General features: G+C 57.5%; 1 protein-coding gene across 3 annotated transcripts in view; it reads right to left on the bottom strand.

The window, feature by feature from the left end:
- The window catches only part of Actl8 (actin like 8), a 55077-nt gene that overhangs the window by 20179 nt on the left and 14432 nt on the right, over window positions 1-20466 (bottom strand). For 2 of the 3 annotated variants that reach the window (XM_010614197.1, XM_010614198.1), the window contains exon 2: window positions 17898-18357. The exons of the other annotated variant lie outside the window; for it this stretch is intronic. The gene's annotated coding sequence lies outside the window, so the exon portion shown is untranslated. The remainder of the gene's footprint in view (window positions 1-17897; window positions 18358-20466) is intronic. 3 annotated transcript variants of the gene reach the window in all.

Here is a 20466-nt window from a genome sequence, read left to right as displayed (position 1 = left end):
GGGCGCGAGAGCGGGGACCGGGACGAAAGATATTTAAAGCACAAAAGCCGGAGAGGATCCGTGACAGAAACTTGGCAGAATGACGTGAACGTGTTCTACCTGGAGGAGTAAACAGAAGGTGACAAAAGACTCCGTGCTTGAAAAGTGCGTCTGGAGAACGCGAGAGGCCATCTCAAGTCCCCAGCGTCCTGGGAGAGAGGGACCGCACAGACAGCCGGCTGGACAGCAGAGCTCCTGGACACCTTCTGAGGGCCTCACGCGTCCGTCCTCTCCCTGGAAAGTGTCCCTCCTGCGCTCCGCATCGGTGGGTGACTGCTGCATTTCCTCCAAGAGCCTCACCCCGTGTCACTTCCAAGCGCAGTGACACCCCGAGCCCTACTCCCACCTCACGGCCTCTGCCTCCTGTCGTACCTCCTCCTACTCCACACAGCTAACTCCCCACCCAACAGGTGCACCCGGGCCCCTCTCCCACTCTGGGCCAGGCACCCAAGACTGGCACGTGTCTGTGGCAAGTGCCGCATCCCACAGAATCCAGGGAGAGGCACAGCTCAGGCTGACCACCCAGCTTCGGCCTTTGGGCAGAACCGGCATGGTACCCCAGTGCTGCCCCTTCCAGGGGAGAACAGGACGCCTCTCCAGAGAGGACAAGGCGGGAGACTTGAAGGGCAGCTTTACCCCAGGGTCGGGATGTGCAAAGGCCTTCAGCGGGGGCCCTTTCTTGCCAGACTCCATCCTCTGCCCGCTGTCTCCTGCTTAGTCCAGGCCCACCTCACTCACGGGCAGCCAAGTCAGACTTTCTGCCCCACCCCGATTCTGCTGGGATCAGTGGCTCTGTTCTTCAGCAGCCACCACAAGCCCAGCATTGCGCCCACAGCTTCACATCGCTCCCAGTCCCCAGAAAGCCAGGGTTCCTCACCCCTCTCACAGAGAGGCCAAGGTTCCAGGAGATAACACAGCCTGTCGCAAGAGGCATGGCCAAGCCACTGGCTTCAGAATGTTCTCCAGTCACAACACTGGGCTCTGCAGGAAGAAGGGCCTTCAGGCTCTGTCACGGCGGGGATTAGGCCTCATCAGTGTCACCTCATACAGTCACAGGGGCCCTAGCAGGTAGCGGCCACCACCTGCCCGTAGACACAGAAGCTGAATCTCTAAGACCCAGGGGAGACTGGGTCTGGGCCAGCTCCACTGAGAGGCAGGAGAGCTCAGTGTCCCCCCCGGGCTGGCCTGTGGCAGGTGCTCCACATGGTACCCTGGCAGCGGCACCCACACCACATAGGCCTGGAGCAGGCCACGGCAGGGGTGCCCGGGTGGAAACAGAAGGGGATGCTGCCCCTGGGGCTGGGCCAGCTGCCCCCAGAGAGCAGGAGGGGTTCAGGCTATCGTCTGGAAAGGCCAGCGTGGCGGGAAGGAGGCGAGTCCATCTCGCACACAAGTGGGCTCCCGACACAGGCCCGGACGCCACTGTCACAGCCGGACCCAGCCACACCACCACGAGGAGGAAGACGCCACCTCGATCACCACAAAACATAAGGGTTTGCGGGTAACTGTGCAAGCTGGGTCTGGAGAGTTCCACAACCCCACACCAGACTGTGCATGTGCACGCGCGCACACACACACACACACACGTGTACGCACCTTGTTTTCTCACGGTCTCAGGGCTGTCTACAGAACTTGACCTCTCTGACCCTGGCGACACAGGATAAAGGTGAGTGGTGAGGAGGTGAGGTGTGAACCATCCAGGTGGGCTTGGGCTGCTGCTGACCTTGGCCAAGCCGCCCACCCGGCGGGCCTCAGATCCCCCTTCCGTGGAGTGGGGAGATAGTGTCCGTCCTGGGACGCGGACGACAGGAGACAGCAGGAGCCCCTCCCTGCAGTGAGCACACATGTGCACACACGCGCGCACACACACACACACACACACGCACACACACTCAGCCACACACAGCGTCCTCCTCCGCCCACCGAGCCTCCCCCAGGCCCCTTTCCCCGCGCTTATCCTGCAAGCACCAGATCTCCAGCCCCATTCCGCGCATGCTCAGTTGCTTGGGCAGCTGGGGCCCCTAGGGTCTGCCGGGGAGACCCTGTGGAGCACAGCAAGCCGTTCTGGGCTCCCTCCCTCCAGCTCGGCTTTTAGAGGCCCCAGGAGGGATTCTGGGGACCCACGCTGGCAGGGGAATGCGACGTCAGCGGTTTCTTGGCACATGAACTGGGGCGGGACAGCCACACACGGAGGCCCGCAGCACCCTGTACTTGACGTCAGAGTCCACAGCCCCAGGGTGCGAAGCTCCTCCCAGGGGCTTACACCCCACATCAACATACACCCAGCACCCGGGCTTGACTCCAATGACCCCATTCCCTTCCCCTGTGCCCTGGCTGAGAGAGGATCAAACCTGCAGCCTCTGCCTTCTGCCCTGTGCCGCCCACACCCTGGCTGAGCTTCCTTTCCCTGCTCCTGAATCTTTGCCACTGTTGCTAAAGCTTCCCTCTAAGTCCCCAGTAATGGAGGGAAGGAAGAGAACACTAAAAATAGAAGGGAATTTACATGCGCAGAACACCTGGTGTATTTTACTACAGTCTTATTTAATCCTCACAAGAACTCTGCAAGGTAGTTAGAGCATTTCAGAGTGCAGGAAACAGACCAAGAGAAGAGCAACTGTGCTTGGAATGAAGATTCCTTTCCCACCTTCTGTGAAGCGGAGGCAGGGTGCTGGTCCCAAAACCAGTCTACAAGGATGAAAGGATAGACAGTTGTTGGATCTGCAACTTCTAGAAAGTGCCCTTCTTGGCTTCTTCCTCCCTCCCACTGGCTGGAATGCAGATGTAAGGGCAAGCTCCAGGCATCGTCCCGGGACCTGAGTGACTCTGAGAATGGAAGCTACTATACAGCAGTACTGAAGACAGGAATACAAGGTCTTCCTAGACTTGGGAGCCCAGAATTGACTGGCTCCCATTTAAACGCCAGAGTGAAAGCAACTTCTAGATTGTTTAAGCATCTTGTCTGGGGGCTTTCTACGTTCATCCTGAAGTGATGTGGGAAGCTCCCTCCACTTCATCATGCAGGTTGGACAGGATTTCTAGTACTGCCAACCACCTCCACCCTCTCCCAACCCGCAGGAGGAGTTCAGCTTCCAAAATGCCTTTCTCTGAGGGATAGACAGTGGGCACATTCTAGAAGAGCCACTCTTTCCCCTCGGATGGCTACATCAGCTTATAAGAACCAGAGCTTCACAGAGGACTTTAGAATGGTACACAACTTTGTCATCCAGGAAACAAGACACAATCAAGTGGGAAAAAATTATAGCAAAGTAGGAAAAAAACAAGATGAGAGGCAGAATATAGACTTGTAGTGATTTGACTGAGCTTCCTAGCAGCCAAAGCAAAGAGGGAAACTATTTGTGATGATTCCTGTTATTCACATTTATTTCCTAGGCTTTGAGATCTGAAAGCCTTTTCTTCTCTGGGGTTGAGTCGGGAACAGTGCAATTAATGGGCAAGGTCAGGAACAGCCCTGGTGGCAAAATGCAGTGAATCTCGCCGTAGAATACATTTAATCCTTCCAACAACCCCAGGTACTGTTGTTGCTAACCATCATCCCACTTTACAGAGGAGACCCAAGCTAAGTAACTCCACCCAGGGCCATACAGCCAGGAAACGGTCCAGGACATTAGACTCCATAACCCAGGCTCTTAACCAAGGGCTTCGGAGCTAGGCAGACCTAGGTTCAAAGCTCAACCGCTATCCATTGCTGAACAGCCTTGGGCAAGTGGCCATACCTCTCTGAGCTTCTGTCTTCTCATCTGTCAACAAGAATAATCCCAAACCAAACCGGGGGTGCTGAGGAGCCAGCAAGAGAAATTAGCATGGAGTAGGTGAGTGAACAGCTCTCCTCGGTGCCCTGGGATGGATAAGGAGAAAGAGCTGATGGAAAACCGCCCACCACTGAGGTCCCTGACAGGACTGACAGCGCCAGATGCCCCTCCCCACTCACACGCACAAATGAACCCTGGCCGTGACAGGTAACACCAGCGAGAGATAGGGCTGAGACAGTGGGTGCAGGAGCTGTCCCAGCAACCACGACACAGGAGCCCAGCGAAGTAGGAGTGGTGACGGAATCGAGGGCTTTCCAGGCCACGAGACCCCAGGTTCCAAAGCGACCGGGGCACGTGGGAGAAAGCCAGGAAACACAGAAGGCTACCTGCAGCCACTAGGGCCCAAGGACTGAGACGCTGGAGGAACTCGGTTCCCGTCACCATGTAGCTCTAAAATGCCCCTCAAAGTCCCCTGTGCACGGAAGGTGATCCGGTCCCTGAGCGCCGTACTCATCAGCAGAGGTGACCGTCCCGAGTCCATGGCTGAATGTGCTGCTGAGGTGAGGTCTGGCTAAAGTGGGTCACTGGGGCGTGACCCGAAAGGGCGCCTTCCTGGCCCCTGCTCCTCCCTTCCCTCTCCTTCCTGATCTCCGCAGTGTGAGCGGGTCCTCCACCAGCCCCTCTGCTACACCGGTTCCGCCTCGGAGCCCTCTGAAAACTGTGAGCCGAGACAAAGTCTTTCCAGAGTGACGCCAGGAGAGGCCATCGCTATGAGCCAGGCAGACGCCGCCCAGAAGAGAGCCCCAGGGGTCCAAGAGCGGAGACCATAGGTGGAGCGGGAGGGTGTAGAGGTCAGAGGGCTCCCCACGCTCATCTGGGCCTGAGCAGACGCTGGGGGCTGCGGAAGCCCTCACTCAGTCCCGGGTGCATGGTACACTCGGGTCTGTGCCTGGGCGCGGGCGAGGCCCTTCCGGACACCCACAGGCACAGCCGAGGCCCCTTGAGCTTCTGGTGGTTCTTTGGAGCTGGGGAGGGGACCGGCCACAGGCCCATGAAACCCAACTCTGAGCCTCTGTTTCCCCATGTGTCCCCCAGAGAGGTGAGAGGTAAGATCACGGGGATACGGAAGGTACTGCCCTGGGCAGGGGCACTGCTACAACAGGAGCCTAGTAAGTGTATGGCTCAGCCTGTCTCGGTCCTGGCTCCATCCCAGTGACAGAGGGAAGCCAATGCGGTAGGTGAGGGGCAGGAATCCAGCACCCAGGCCACTGTGAGTCCTGAGCTTCGCAGATGGCGCAATGTGTGGTGACTTGCAGCAGGGCCAGGCTGACTCAGGTGGGAGGACGGGGCTGCTGAGCGCTTGTTTTCTGTCTCCTTTCTGCCTGTGATGTGTTTCTGACACTAATCAGGGCTCCATCCCCCGGGAGCCAACAATAATGATTAATGGTGTTAAATATAGCCAGAGGCTGAGGGCAAAATTAGGCGCCATGCATAAAACATCACCCTCCTCGTTAGGCTGGCAAATCAGCCCGGCTTCCGGGCCTGGCGCCTGCCGACGGGCACCGCCACCGGGGCAGAGGATCCAGCCAGCCTTCCCACCATACAGCCTGCCCGCAGGGAGGCGTCAGTCCCCACACCTGCCGCTACACACTCAGAGCTGCCGGGGGGCCCTTCAGTGGCCCCAGAATGAAAGGACGGCTGCCAACATGGCAGGAAGCGAACATGCTCGAGACTCGCAAACCCCAGCGTGTGGCCTGGGGAAGTCACTGCCTGTGCCCGAGCCTCCGTTTACTCTCCCACACGCAGGGTTCAGTCTTTGAAGCCAGTGGGGCAATAATGAGGTACAATGAGAGCCAGGCCAACAGTAGCTACTCAGAAAATACTAGCTCCCTCCTCCTACCCCTGGACCCAAATATCTGAGTGACCAGGACAAACTGCTCAACCTCTCTGAATCCAAGCTTCTTGCTACCAAATAAGAGATACCGATACCTACCTGGCAGGGGCTCAGAAATACATAAGGAGAGTAGCCTGCCGTGTTCTCAACACCTGAGTTCACTACACTATACTACAAGTACCGACGTCGTGCCAGGCGCTGTGTCAAGGACTCGGGACAGTCCACGGCCTGGGACATCCAGTCTTGGCTCTAGGGGTAAAAGAGGAAAGGAAAAGGGACAAAAATAACCATAAACTATATTTCCTAAAGGAAAAAAAGGGGCTGAAATAAAACGCAAAGGGATTGGGAAGGGATTTAAGGGCGCCTCTGGGACAGGGTAAGGAACATCCCTCATGATCCTTTCCCAGCGCCCCCACGCGTGCCCCTCATGCCCGGGGGCCTGTGTGGCTGTAGCTCGTCCCCAGCTTCTGCGGTGCACACGCCCGGATATATTTGTTTATAATTAGGAACATGCACAGCCCTCCTAATATTATGTAAATCGTTAAACGTACATAAAAATACACCTTCAGAGGCAGCGAGGAGAACGTAAATAGACACACGGTTCTAATTCTGTCTCCGGCACTCTGTGCGCCTTCTCCGGCTCCGCTCCGGGATCACTGATCAAAAGCAGCCCCTCCGTGGCCCAAGGGACGCCAGCAGGGTGGCCCAGCTCCCCATCACGTGGCCTCCTGCCTGGGTGGGTGTCACCCTGTCCCCTGTGCAGCCGGGCAGAGACAGTGACTCCAGTGTGAGCAAAAGGAAGGAGAGGCTGCAGGAGGCTTTGGTGAGTGACCTCGGGATCAGCCCCAAGGCACCCCTGTGCCTAGGCTGGCGCACAGCCTGTCACAGCTGCCCTGCCCCTCCCCACCCCGCCCACCCACAGCCTGTGCTCTGTGGGCCACTGTCATCACCCGGGGGCCACTGGAATCCTCCTCCTCGGGGTGCTCAGTCTACCCCAAATCGAGAGGGTTCCGCTCGGCGTGGCCTGGGTCACACTCTTGGTAAATGTCTTCTAGACACAGAGCAAATCTCAGCCGACACAGAAACCCGAAGCCACAGAAGAAAAGCCAGCTGCTTCGACCTTCTAGAGAAGCTGAACTTTTGCATGACCCAAAATACCAGCAACAAAGTCAACAGACAACTCAATACCTCTGGCTAAATAACAGCCACGCAAGAGGCAGAAGAGAGTTGACGTCTGCTGCCGAGCAAATTGGTGAACAGGGACAAATGGCCCTGTGGAGAGACGGAGGGGATTCACAAGCCAGGACGCCAAATCGATGGAAAGCTGTGGGGCAGTGACGCCCATCAGGGAAATGCAAATTAAAAGCAACAATGAGATATCACTGTATACCTCTCAGCCCGGTCAGAACTAACAGGACCAACAACATCTCTTGCTGGAGGGAGACAGGGAAAAGACGACTCTCCCGGTCACTGCGGTAAACATGCAGTGTTACATCCTCCAGGGAAATCAAGCTGGCAACAGCTATTAAAATTAAAAATACACAAACCCTCTGACCCAGCAATTCAAATCCTGAGACTGTATCCCAGAGAAATAAACCCCTGCTACCTAAGGGTGTGTGAGTGTGTGTGTGTGTGTGTAGGGAGTAGAACTTTGTGCTTTGTATGCTGATTCTTAAAAAATGGGAAATAAAAAGAATGCCAATCAATAGAGGAATTGTCAGCTAAATTTCAGTGCATCTACACTCTGGAGTACCATACACTGGTTAAAAGGGTTTGCTGGAGTTTTAGTCCTGAAGGATTTCTGTGGGGAATGGGGGAATGAACAAGAAAAGGTTCTCATGGACGATGGCACTGTGCTCGTTACCCGGAAAACCAAATTCAATGTCAACACTGTACACATGGTTTTCAGATCGCACTGCTTAGAGAACAACGACTGGAAAAGAATTTGTGCATGTCCAGCGCAGAGAAACAACTGTGTTTTAATATTTCTGATCCACGGTTGGTGGAATCGTGGATGCCGAGCCCTTGGATACAGAAGGCCAACTGTACATGGTTCTAAGAGCGTGGAAAAAGATGAAAAGATCCCTGCTAGATCACTGGTGTGGGTCCCAGGGTAAGCGAGGGGTCTCTGCAGGAAGACAAAGGAAAAACCCACAAATGCTTAACAGAACATCCACACGCTTTACATAGCCTCATCTCTGAAAGACTCCGGCACCAGCAAGCAATGAAGTCACCGCCCTGTCCCCTCCCTTCCTGTTCCTCTCAGTCTCCAGCCCACTTTCACACCCTGACCTCCACCGTCCCTCTCACATCAGGCCACAAAGGCCTGGAACCCCAGCTACCCAGAGGCTGAGGCAGGAGGGTCACAAGCTCCAGGTCAGCCTGGGCTACTTAGCAAGACCCTGTGATAGGATTTATATCTAGATTTCCCCCAAGAGCTTTGTGTGTCCTTAGGCAGGCTTTTGGAAGGCCACTGAATGGGGGCTTACAGCTGACTTGTGGTTTGGAGTTGTGGCCTGGACAGAGGCAGCGCTGTGGGGCCCTGGAAGGCCCAGCTGCCTGGCTCCTCCCTTCTCGCTCCACTTACAGGCAAGAGGTGAGTGCTTTCCTTCCACCTTTCCACCACGCACCAAGCAGGTAAGGACTGAAGCTTCTGAAAAGCGAGCCAACATAAATCTCTCCACCCCTAAGTTGCAGGTGCCAGATAATTTGTCCCAGAGAGGAGGAAAGTGGCTAAAACACCCAGTCTCCAAATAAAAAAGCTGGGGATATAGCTCCACTCTCCTTGGATTTAAATCCCAGTACTGCAGAAAAAAAGAAACAAAAAACAAAAACAAAGAAAGAAATCTACTAGCATCTAAGAACAGGGACATAATCTACCTCTCTGGCATTCAGAACTCTCCAGAACACAGCCCAGACCTGCAAAGCCAAGGGACATCTGGTGGCCTAACTGGATGGGATTTGCTGTGCTCTGAGAGAGTAACTCTCAGTTTTATCACTTTAAACAGCTGCCAGCTGATGACACTCACTGTGGCAGAGGTACCAGAAGGAGACTCCTAAGATCCACATCTGTGTCTAATCCCTTCCCGAGTCTGGGTGGGACCTCGGCTTCCTTCTCACCAACAAGATCGGGCAAGGTGGGCATGGTGGTGCACGCTCGCAATCCCAGCACTCTGGGAGGCTGAGGCAGGAAGATCACAAGCTGGAGCCCTGTCTGAACATCTTAGCAACTCAGCAAGACTCTGACTCAAATAAATAAATAAAGAGGGCTGGGGAATGTAGCTCAGTTCAAAATCCTTGGGTTCAACCCCCAGTTCTGCAAAAAATAACAGAACAGGAGGCAGAGGAGCTGGGATGCCTCTCTTAGGACCCTGTGCTGCTACGTTAGGCTCTGTCTTGGGAGACAGAGGAGGGACCAGCTCACGTGGGCCTTGACGAGCCAAGTGCCATGCTGGGACTGCCCACAGAGGGTACTGGATGGCAGCGGGCAGAGGACGCTCAGCACCACACGGCAGGCCCAGTCAACAGCCGAGAAGCAGAGGCCCCAGCCCTACAGCACAGGGGTGGATCCCGCTGCCAGCCTGGGCACGTGAGCTGTCCCCCCCACCAGCCCCAGTGAGAACACAGCCCGGTGTGGCCCCGCGAGAGGACCCTGTGTGGTGTTCCCGGCTCTTGGTCCCCAAACCCATGAGATTATAAATGCGTGTTGCTCTCAGCTCTGAATCTGTAGTCATTCATTACACAGCGAGGAAAAATGAACATACTCACCACGTGAAGAAACAGAAGAGCGGATCGAAAAATTATAAACCAATAACCCTAAGAAATGAGCTTCAGGCTAAAGAGCAGCGATGTTAACTTGCTAACAGCTGCGTGGGGCCACAGGGAGTCAGGGCAGAGACCCCAGGAGCAGCGCCGTCACACTAGACAGGTGCTGCTAATATCTGGGACCCTGAAGGGTTAGAAGGAAGCAAGAGACAAGGGATCTGGGACCCCTGAGATCTCAGCGAAGTCACCAGCACTCGTTCCTTTAATCCTCGAAACAAGCTACGGCACAGGGACTCTCATGGCCCCGAAACAGGGGCCAGTCCAAGAGCCGGGACAGCATGTTACAGAACGACGCCAGCCTCTGAAAACGTCCCTCCATGCTCGCCACGCACCCGAATGAGCAAAGCCGGAGGCCCTGTGGTCCTGTCAGACCCACCAAGGGTGGACGGCACACCCACGTAACCCAGGAGGACAGCCGTCCGAAAGCCACAGAGCACATGGCACGGTGAGCACACAACCCAGATCCGCTGGGTGCCTAGGACTACAGGGGTCTTAACTGTGTCCCCTGCCCGGACTCCACCTCCCCCCGCAGAAAGGAGATGCACGGTCCCCACTCGGGGGCTGGGGGTCCAAGCATGCAGAGCCCTTAGAAGGCCCCTGGCAGGTCCAAGGGCAGAATCTCTTCCCCAGCATCCTGTGCACTCAAAAAAAATTTCTTTTACTGTGGGCACAAATAATAAAAGTTTCATTTCGGAAGAGTAACAACTCCTGAGAAAACAGATTACCATAAATCATTCTGCCAAGCCTACAGAAGCCACAGGGGACTGCATAAGTCGCTATCTGACGTTCCTAGGAGTACGTGAGGGCCGGGCCAGCTTCCCCAGACAAGACAACGAGGCCTGCAGACACGCCAGCCTGCGCAGCGTGGGCCCGGTGGGAGCGGGATCCTGGGGACACCGGAGGGTGCAATGGGCCCCCCTCAAAGACTCCCGACTCAGGGCAGCCACAGGCCCCCAGCCAGCCGACCAAGGCAGGAGCAGTGACTTCACACCAGGCCTTTATCCCTCTCATCCTTTCACGCAAGCCAAGAGAGACTTCTTGCCCCAGAATCCCAAGCCAGTGGAGAAAAGCTTCCCCCAGAACACAGAGCTTCTCCTTAGAACTAGGGGAACCCCGGCAGCTGGGCCACAGGGAGCCTGACGGCCACAGTCAGCTCTGTCCTGAGACACAGCGTGTTCATCTCCAGGACAGGCAGAGACTGAAAGGCAGGGCCAGGAGAGCCAAAGGCTGGCAGAGACGGGGCTCCTGTTCCTCTCTTCCCAGCCAGTTCCGAGCAGGCACAGAATGCTGCGGTCTGATTGTCCCTCACCCTGCGTGTGCTGGGACGTGACCCCAAGGCGCACGTTACGAGGAGAAGGGCCTTCAGGAGGTGACCAGGACCACTGAGGTCACGAGAATGCAGCTGCATGGTGGCACCAGTGGCCCCGTCTCGCCATGGGTGCCCTGTGCCATGTTATGATGCATCATGAGGTCCTGAGCAGGTGCCAAGGAGAGGCCTGCACCACACTCCTGGGCTTCTCAGCCTCCAGAACCCTGAGCCAAATAAACCTCCATTCTTTACAGATCACCCAGTCTCAGGTATTTTGTTACACCAATGACTGAAACAGACTAAGACAAGTAACAAGTAATGGGTGCCTTGTCCCGGGCACAATCCGACAAGTGGGACAAGTTAGGGTCACAGGGCCAATAGAAGCCACTTCCCCACCCCTGGGACAGGAAGTGACCGCTGCAGGGAGGTACCTTACAGCTCAGGGCTCATAAATATAATACTTTCCCCTAGAGAAGTACGTGCCCAAGGCACAACCTGAAGATGTTCACTGCAGAGTTGATAGAAAAAAAGGAAAGGAGACAAAGCAGATCCCCTAACAGCAGAGGACAGGTTATGCTATTGGACCTCCAGGCAGCAAACTTCTATGCCACCTGCAGAGGCCTTCTCACAAGCATCACTTCACACGAAAATGCCTCATCTGAGGACACAACGTGAGCTGTGCTATCCCACACGGTCACCCACCCGTGTGAACTAAAACACACCAGGAGCAGGTCCAAAGGTCTCACGTGTGCCTGGGGTCTCAGGGACTCTCCTCACCCTGTTTACCTGCACTGCCTTGGTGATCCCACCGCAGGCGGCACTGCTGTGTGAAACGGAACAACAACCGAAAAACAGTCGAAGTGTAATGACAGAGCTTTTAAGGGCAGGAGGCCTCTCCACTCCCATTCTAGCTTGGAAACCTCAAAACCAGAAATCGGTTCTGCGGCCTGGCCGAGGTCTCCCACCCCCCGTCAAATCTCTCGTGAGCACCTGCGGCCTCCAGCACCACCGCCTCCCCTCTGCCTTCTCCTCCAGCGGGGGTCCTGACCAGGGTCGGCGGGTATGCAGGGGTAGGGGATGCACAGACCCTGGAGTCCTACCCTGAACATGAGCGTGTGCTCGTCATGCCAAAATCCAAGCTCTAGATTCATCTGAGGAAGAGGAGAAGGCAGCCATGTGAGGACGAGGCACAGACTGGAGCGATGCCAACAAAGCCCAGGATCACCGGGATCCCCCGGAAGCTGGAAGGGGCCAGAAGGATCCTTCCCTTCAGCCTTGCAAGGGTCACGGCCCGGCGGGCATGTGACTTCAGCCCGGAGACGCTGTCAGACCGTAAGTCACTCAGTGTGTGGTCCACTGCTATAGCAGCCACAGGAAGTGGGTACCCCTCCGTCCCGGGGAGACCACAGACCCGGCTGGGAGCCTCCCGGTTACAACTGTGGTTCCCAAACCTGTATATCAGCCCAGAGCCATCTCACAGCTCTGCAGCCTCAGCAAGTCCGGAGCTGGGTTCCCCTAACCCCCAATGCCCCACCCTGCACATCCTCTGAGGCCCTGATTCAGCAGTGACACCAGCTACCCCGGCCTGGAGCCAACACCCTCACCAGCGCCATTCCCCGCCCCTCCAATCCCCTCCCACAGCCTATTAATAAAACAGCAAAAATTAAATTACTTCAAACACACCCCCAGTCTGCTTTCCAGAGGGCTGGATGGTTTGAAATTCTAATTTGCTTTCTAAGGTCTTAAAATAATTTCACAAGAGCCCCGGAGTCAATGTTCCTGTCCCTGCATGGACAGTGCCCGGTGAGCCGAGGACAGGGACCTGCTCCTGCTCTCCACAGACTCGAGGCGCCATCCTGGGCCAGACCCAGCCCACCCAGGCCCTGTCCTCTATTGGGTAGGGGCTCTGTTCAGGAAACAGCTGCTTCTTTGTCACCACCAGTCACCAAGAGCCAGAGAACATTCTGGACTCAGGGGGTGTGATGGATCCCCAGCTCCCCAAATCAAGGTCCCCATTCCAAGCCTGGTGGGGACCACACTGTGCGAGCAGAGGTGGTCACCACTGAGCTCAGGCATTTAAAGGCAGGAGGCCACCTCTGTGCCCAGGCTGAGGGTAGAGCCGCAGGTCAGGCAACCCTGTCTCTCACGGCTGCTGCCTGAAAGACCTGCCCCGGGAGCCGCTCCGCCCCCTGCACGTCGCCTGGGCAGGAGTGGTGCAGCTGGGTGAAGCCGCCTAAGTTTCAGGGGTCCTGATTAACACAGCAGAGCCCAGACCATCCTGAGCAGCAGGGCAGCTCCCTTTGCAGAACAATGGAGAAGCATCTAGGCAGGAGGGAAGTCCAGCCAGGGTGGCGCAGGAATCGAACATGGAGAGGTGGGTGGGCGTGGTGGCTCTGGTCAAGCTAGGTGCCTGCTGAGGGTCACCCACACTGAGCGGGAAGCAAGAGGGGGGGACAGCATCCCAAAGAGGGATCTGATGCTCTGGTACAGGAGCCCAGAGGGTTCAAACCAGGGGCGGGACCACTCACTGCAGCAGGAACTCGGGCTGGGGCTGGGCTAGGAGTGAGCCACAGGGCAGGAGCATCTAGAGGAGGCCAGAGCTCCACCGAGCCAAGCAGCACCCCCTGCCCTGCGCAGCCCGTGTCATCCACCCCCGTTCCCCACACTGGCCACTGGGCTCTGGGGCCCCGGCAGTCCACTCCCCCACACACCGGGACACAGCCCACGTCCTCCCAGAGCACCACGGCCCTTCGGTCTCTAGCCATCCCTTCCTGGGCCCAGAGGGGAGAAGCAACTTGCCTAAAGCCTCCCAGCGGAGCCAGGCACAGCTCGGTGGGCAGAATGTGGTACTACTCTTCCTCTCACAACTCTGCTTCTCGGATCTCGGGGCCCGTGGGGTTTCTGTCCCACCAGAAACCGGCCTCTCGCTGAATTGGCAGCTGCGTTCAAGAACATATCAGCTACCAACAAGGCCTCAGTGCTATGGTGTTTATGCGGGGATCAGGAAAAGATGATCCGGGGTCTCGGTGTGAGCTGCTAATGTTGGCCCCTTCCTGAGTTCTGATGGAGGCTTCAGCCCTGTGTTCCTGGTAGTCAGAAGGTCATCTGGGATGCATGATGGAAATGCTGTGGCTCTGCAGCCCCTCTGGGCCAATAAGACACACTGAGGAAAAGCAGGCTTTCTACACCAAGGCTCAGAGTCTGGAGCAACCCCTTGTACTCACCAAGTTTCCTAAGCTGCCCTAGCTCCTGTTCCCACCACAGGGGCAAACTCATGGCTTGTCTCTGGCAAAGCACAGCTCTCAGGTAAACCTATATCTCCGTGTAGATCAATTTGCTCAGTGCCCCAGAACCAATGACATCAGCAGAACTTGGCTCCCGTTCAGCCCTCGAAGCAGTAACTGGCACCATGCCCTTCCCATGTGGAATTCCTGCCTTGGAGCCAGCTGACAATGGGCTGAATCCCTAGAATCCTGAGCTCCATTAAACCTCTCCTCCTTTAAACTGTGGGCGTTGAGCACTGTGTCCCAGTGACGGGAAAGCTGACCGATATGATTCCTGGTACAGCGAGGGAAGGAATCAAGACACATGTCAGCCTGGGAACAGCGACGGACTGGGGCTGAGAGAGAAAGGATTCCAAGAGGCGCTCTGTCGGGCACACAGAAGTCGCCAGTGGCGGATGGTGGCGTCTGGGTCATGCAGGTGACCAGGCAGCTCTCTGCAGAGGCGGGCTAAGAAGGGCCCAAGAATCAGGACTGGGACCTGGGCTCCTCCAGGAGCCCCAGCACACCCCACGCTGCCTGGGGACCCTTGTCCTGGCTCTGGACTGCTGCCCAACAGAGAACAGCGCGGCTCTTGGGTGTGCAGGGAGGGGAGGATCCCAGAGGACCCTTCTCAGACTCACAGGGTCTGGAGCAGAGTGCACACAAAGGACGGAAAGCATTTCCAAAAGGAGCAGCCCTTACTGCCTGACCAGGATGCAGGATGCAGGCTGGCGTGGCCAGGGGATTCGGTGTTGGGGGTCACAGGTGACCTTGCTGCGTGCCTGGCCCACGCCCCAGTGGTCTCCTTCAATGTCACCTCTGGGTCTCCGGGAACCTTTCACACTGACAGCGCTGGCAGGTCCTGGCCTCAGGCACCTCTGCTCATGAAGCACACACCTCCCCAGCCCAGGGGCGGCCTCACGGCAGATCAGCCGCTTTCTTCCTCTGCTTCCGGGCCGAGAACTCAAGCCACAGAGCTCCTCCCAGGACCCTCATCCCCACCGGTGGAAGCCTGGGGTGCCAGCCTCCCTGTCTGACGTTAGCCCTGGGTCTCTCATCTGCGGGGGGACTCTGGGCCCAACTGGCCTCAGTTTCCCCACCTATATTTTGGGGGTCAGGCTTCATTCCCAGAGCACGGAGAGGGCACCCCAGGAGGCCAGGCTGGCGGGGCAACTCTAGGCCCCTCTCTTGACACCCTGGGTCACATATGCATCGGGAGCAGGAAGATGAAGAGGGCTGGGGTGGAGCCTGACACGGGAGGGGCTCCTGTCTGGGCAAGAGGGACACCTGTCACCAGGGACGGGAACAAAGACGGGGGGGGCCCTCAGCCCAGTCAGCCACTCAGGGGCCTTCCCAAGGTCAGAGCCTGACTCTCCAGGCTGCCCTCACATGGTCCTCTGTCCTCCTGCTCCCAGGCTCCCTGCTACGCCTCCACCACCTCAGCTCAGAGCCCAGCTCCGGGCCTTTGCCCTTGCTGCCCCTCCGGAGAGCTGGACAGCCTGCTCCTTACAGCCTTGGGGCTTCTGCTCCAGGAGGACCTGCTCAGGGCCTCCCATGCTGGGCTCCCGCGTCCCCGCCCCTGCTTTACTTCTCCCCATGAGGTTCAGCTGACAGAGCGCAAGCTCCACGCAGATCAAGACGTCTGTCTGGGATTTCCTGAGTAACTACTATATGCTGGCCGTCATATCTGGCCCTGTCATCCACAATAGTAGATAAACAATCACACACACACACACACCCTCCACCCCTGGCCCTCACACTGCAGCCAGCGACAAACACGACTCGAGGAAAGGCAGGAAGTGACCCTTCCTCAGCTGCTGAGTCCTGGGGAACCTGAGCTCACTTCTGGGTCTGTCTGCAGAACCACGGCTGGGCCAGCCTCGGCCCCTGTCCCTGCTGCTCTCAAGGCTCGAGCTGTTGCCATCAGGGCGACCTCACCGCGTCCTCCCCACGACCCTGCGAAGGTGGCCTGGATCCCCCTCCCCACTGGACAAATCAGAGCGGAGACGCACAGAAATCCCACGTCTCGCGGTAACCGGCACCCTCTGCACCAGCAGAGCCTACCCCGGAGCTTACGCAGAGGTCTCTCACTCAGCCTCCCTCATGCCCACTGCACAGGGAGCAAACCAGGGCACAGGGAGGTCTGCAGTACACTCCAAAATCACAGCCGAGGAAGGAGCAGCATTGCAAGCCCGCAACACCCGGGTGCTCATCGCAGAGACCAAGCAGCTCTGCAGCACCGGAAGCAGATGTGAGGGTGGGACTGAGCCACTGCCCGCCGCTGTTTGGCTATCTCTGCAGTGGCCGGTGCTTATGAACACTTGCTAGGCCTTAGGAAACTGTCTCCTGTGCACTCTCAACTGTCATGACTTATGTCTTCTCATTTCACACAGGAGGGACCAGAGAGGCAGCCAGCTTCCCTAGGATCACACAGCAAGGTATGGCGGTGTGGAAGCCGGAGCGAGCTGGAGCCAGAAGCCTGGGCTCCTCACTCCCAGCCCAGTGCTCTTCTGACTGTCCTCAGGCAGCTGGGAGCCGCCTGAACAAAGAAAACCTCTGCCTCTCCTAAGCAGTGAAGCAGCCTCTAATCCTTGTTATTAATGTAAATAATATTCCTGCAAAGGAAGCGAGCGCCCAGCCTTCCCCAGGGCTCCGGGGATTACATCCGTGGTGTCCGACGCAGCAAGGGCAATAACCAATTGACTCTTATTAAAACCCCAATAATGCTGGTGTGATTGCAGCTCTGATAAGCCCGCTGCTGTGAGCCGGGGTCAACCACATTAGGAAAATGTAATTAGACTAATAAATTCCGGGCAATCCTTCGGTTTTTTTTTTTCTTCCTCTTCACTCCAAGGAGGAGCCACGACGAAGCCTCATTACCCACTCAGCAGCCCACGGTGCACTGTGCTGCAGAGCAGCAACCGAGACCCCTGGGCACCACGGCTTTGCCCAGGATTTGCTGGGCAAACAACAAAGGCTCCAGGGGTCCTGGGGGTGGGGTCAGGGGTTACTAGAGGACCCAAGTGGAGCCTCAAGATCCCAAAAGCACAGCTGCCAGGGGCTGAGGAGGGGGCAGACTCAAATCCCAGATGCCATCCTAGCCCCTGAGTTGCTGGGGGAAGCCTGCCTTCCGGGGTGAGGCCGCCTGACAGGAAGTCTCTGTTTAGAAAAGACCCCAACTCCTGATTCAAAGCACCGCCCACCCCACACCAACGCTAACTTGGAAAGTTAAAATGTGTTCAGAATCTGAGCATTATGAAAACTTGGCAGCTACTCTCTCAGGAATTTGTCCCCCAGAAACACAAACTGCAACAGAAAACCACTCCCCACAGCTGGGCGCGGCAGCTCACGCTTGAAATGCCAGCACTCCGGGAGGCTGAGGCAGGAGGACTGCAAGTTCAAGTCCAGCTCAGACAACTCTCCTCGCGGTGAGAGTCTGTCTCAAGAAACAAAGCATTTTTAAAAGAAAAAGAAAGCCAGCCACAGCCTACCAGGCTATACTTTCCTCCTTTGCTCTGCAAAACTCAGCAGCTGCAACCCTGCCCTCCGTCTCTCCCCTCGGCTTCTCTCTCGCTCTCTTCCCGCTCTGTCACGGCTCTCTCGCTCTGGTTCTCTTCCCCGGCACACAGGGTGGCAGATGTGGGCATCAGGGGAGCAGCTGGCACGCAGAGCGCGCACACACTTGTACAGAGAACTTCGTCTTCCCCAGATAACACACTGAATTTGTGGTCATATTTATGCATCTCTTAGCCATTCGGCACACATAAAATCCCACTACCACTTTATCAGATGCCTACCTGCTCCGTGTGCACCCCGACAAAGCGTTTCGTGTTCCTCCGCACACCCCGTGGCTTTACGGCGCCGGTCTGCGCAGCATAGAACTCTGGAGGCGCACGTGTGCTGTGTGACGGTGGGGCAGGCCGCTCCTCACACGCAGAGCACCCTTCGAGGTGAGGGCATCGTGACAGGGGGCCGCTGTCCCCAACGCGGGCACAGGGACGTGACGTGAGAGCGGGTCAAGGCTCCCCAGTGGCGGGTGCTCTGCTAAGGACTCTGTGGCCAAGTTCAAGGCTGCAGAGCCAAGTGGTAAAGGCTTCGGAGTCACAATTCCTGGGCTCAAAGCTCAGCTCTGTGGCTCCTTGGTTTTGCGACCTCAAGCGAGTCCCATAACGTCCCTGTGCTTCAGTTTCTTCATCTGTGAAACGGCACAGCTCACAGAGAAGGGTGAGGATTACAGAGGTAGCCTGTGGAGAGAAGCTGAACAGCAATAAAAGCACAGTTACTGGCGCGGGGGATGTAGCTCAGTGGTTCCGGCACCTGCCTCACAAGCACAAGGTCCCGGGTTTGATCCCCGGTGAGCCCAGGACTGGACAGGGTGGAGTTGGGGCACGAGCTGCTGTCCTCAGATCCAGGTTCCAACTCACACTCCTCCTGCTCTGTGGCCTGAGAGGTGACCTGGGCCCGCAGCCAACATCTACTCATCACAGTGATGTTGCCAGCTCCCCGTGGGGTATCGCTGGGGTGAAGGGGGAGCCCTGTCTGAGCCACTCGGGCCAGGGCCCAGAAGGGCACACTGGGCTGGGAGTAGCAGCCCCAGCTTCCGTCTTTCGAACCTTACCACCTCCCAACACCCTGTCTGCAGGAGGAGACCCCTGCTGTGGTCACATCCGGGGGTCACCCTGGGCACCACAGCCTCGTCTGTGTCTCTCCATGGGTTCTCCCTGTCCCCCCACTGACAGGGCCCTGAGCCCCTGCACTGCAGACCCCACCTTCCCCGAGTGGTGCTGGCACCCAGCTCTGCGGAGGACCCGACAACAGCAGGCTCCTCGTGGACAGGCCACGGCCCACAGGGCAGCTTCTCCCTGGCCCCCCAGGACACGCCAGGCCCTGGGACCAAAGGCCAAGACCAGGGTGGAAATGAGTGAAAGGCCACAGGCCTACCTGTGCCGGGTGCCATGCCCGACCCCAACACCCCCAACCCCCAGCAAAAGCCGAAGCCAGGTGCCTGTACATCCTCTCCTGCTGCTCCACGGGAAGGGGGGCCGGCACCCAGCTCCGGATGACTTGAACGAAGGGGCTGCAGGAGGACAGGACCCCCCAGCTACCCAACCCAGAGGCGGGCTGCTCTCCAGATAGTGCCACCCACCTTGGGGCCCACCCCAGACGGCAGCCGGCAGCTCCCCGGCACCTGCCTCCCCGCTGGCAAAGCTGCAGACAGGCACCACCCGCTCCACAGCCCAACTCCCCCCTTTCCGTCACGCCGGTCATCAGCTCCAGGGGACATCCCGGGTCACACAGGACAGGGCCTGGCTCCGTGCCTGGGGACAGCTACTGTGCCCCTCCTTCACCCAACGTGGCTTTCTGCACCAAATATGTTACTGCCTTCACCCTGGCCCCTCAGAATCAAACAGCAGTGATGGAGAAGGTAACATCCGTGACTAGGAATGAACAGGTAATGGGCGTTTTGTCTCCCCGAGGCAGCACCAGCCCCGGCTGAATCCATCCGACTGCCTGCTTTTACACCGGCGGCCGGAGAGCCAACAACGGTAGCTTCTGCACTTATAAACGTCGGGGGGCGGGTCAGAAAAAGAAGAGTATTTCACTGCTCAGGGAGTGTATGTGCGATCCGGACTCCAGTACCGCAAGTGAGAGTTCCTGGAACACAGCCACGCCCAGTCACTTAGGTTCCTCTCCAGCCCCTCCGAGTTGTCACCCCAATCCTACAGGGACCCAGAGGCCAGGGAACGCCCGGACCCACAGCCGCTGCCGGCACACCCGTGCTGGGCCCGCAGGGCCTCTCTCCCACACACTCCTCTGTCTCTTCCTCCTTCCGGTCAGAGCCTCCCACGGCAGCTCTCGCACACACAGCCCAGTGCCGCTCAGTCGCTCTCCCTCCCCACCCGAGGTTCATCTCACCCCACTGCTCACGAGAGAAACGACCGGCTCACTCGCTACCACAGCCTCTAGACCCCTTTCTGACACTGCGGGCTCTTCTAGGCCTCTCCTGGAAAGAGCCTGTAACCCAGCGCTTCCCAGACACGACAGGAAGTGACCCCCAAGCACTTTCCAGGGCAGAGACCGAGACAGCAGCAAAAGTGACAAAGTTGGCCGCTGGGCCAAGGTTCTCTACTATTGACGAGAGCCAACAAATCCTGCCATTGCTTGGGCCGCCCTCTGGCTTCAGAGACACCTGCCCTCTCAGGTCCTGCAGTTAGAGTAACTTCCCCAGGGCAGCTCCCCAGGTGATGGGACTCTCAACACCACGCCCCCTTCTGCTCGCACGCGTGCGCGCTCTCTCTCTCTCCCCCCTTCTGCAGGGGTGGCATCCTCTGTTTCCATGGAAACCAGGCTAGGCTGCCTGCAGCA

The sequence above is a fragment of the Fukomys damarensis genome, unplaced genomic scaffold, assembly GCF_012274545.1.
Source record: "Fukomys damarensis isolate Sample0158 unplaced genomic scaffold, DMR_v1.0_HiC HiC_scaffold_23, whole genome shotgun sequence".
Taxonomy (NCBI): domain Eukaryota; kingdom Metazoa; phylum Chordata; class Mammalia; order Rodentia; family Bathyergidae; genus Fukomys; species Fukomys damarensis.
This window is presented reverse-complemented; position numbering and strand designations above follow the sequence as displayed.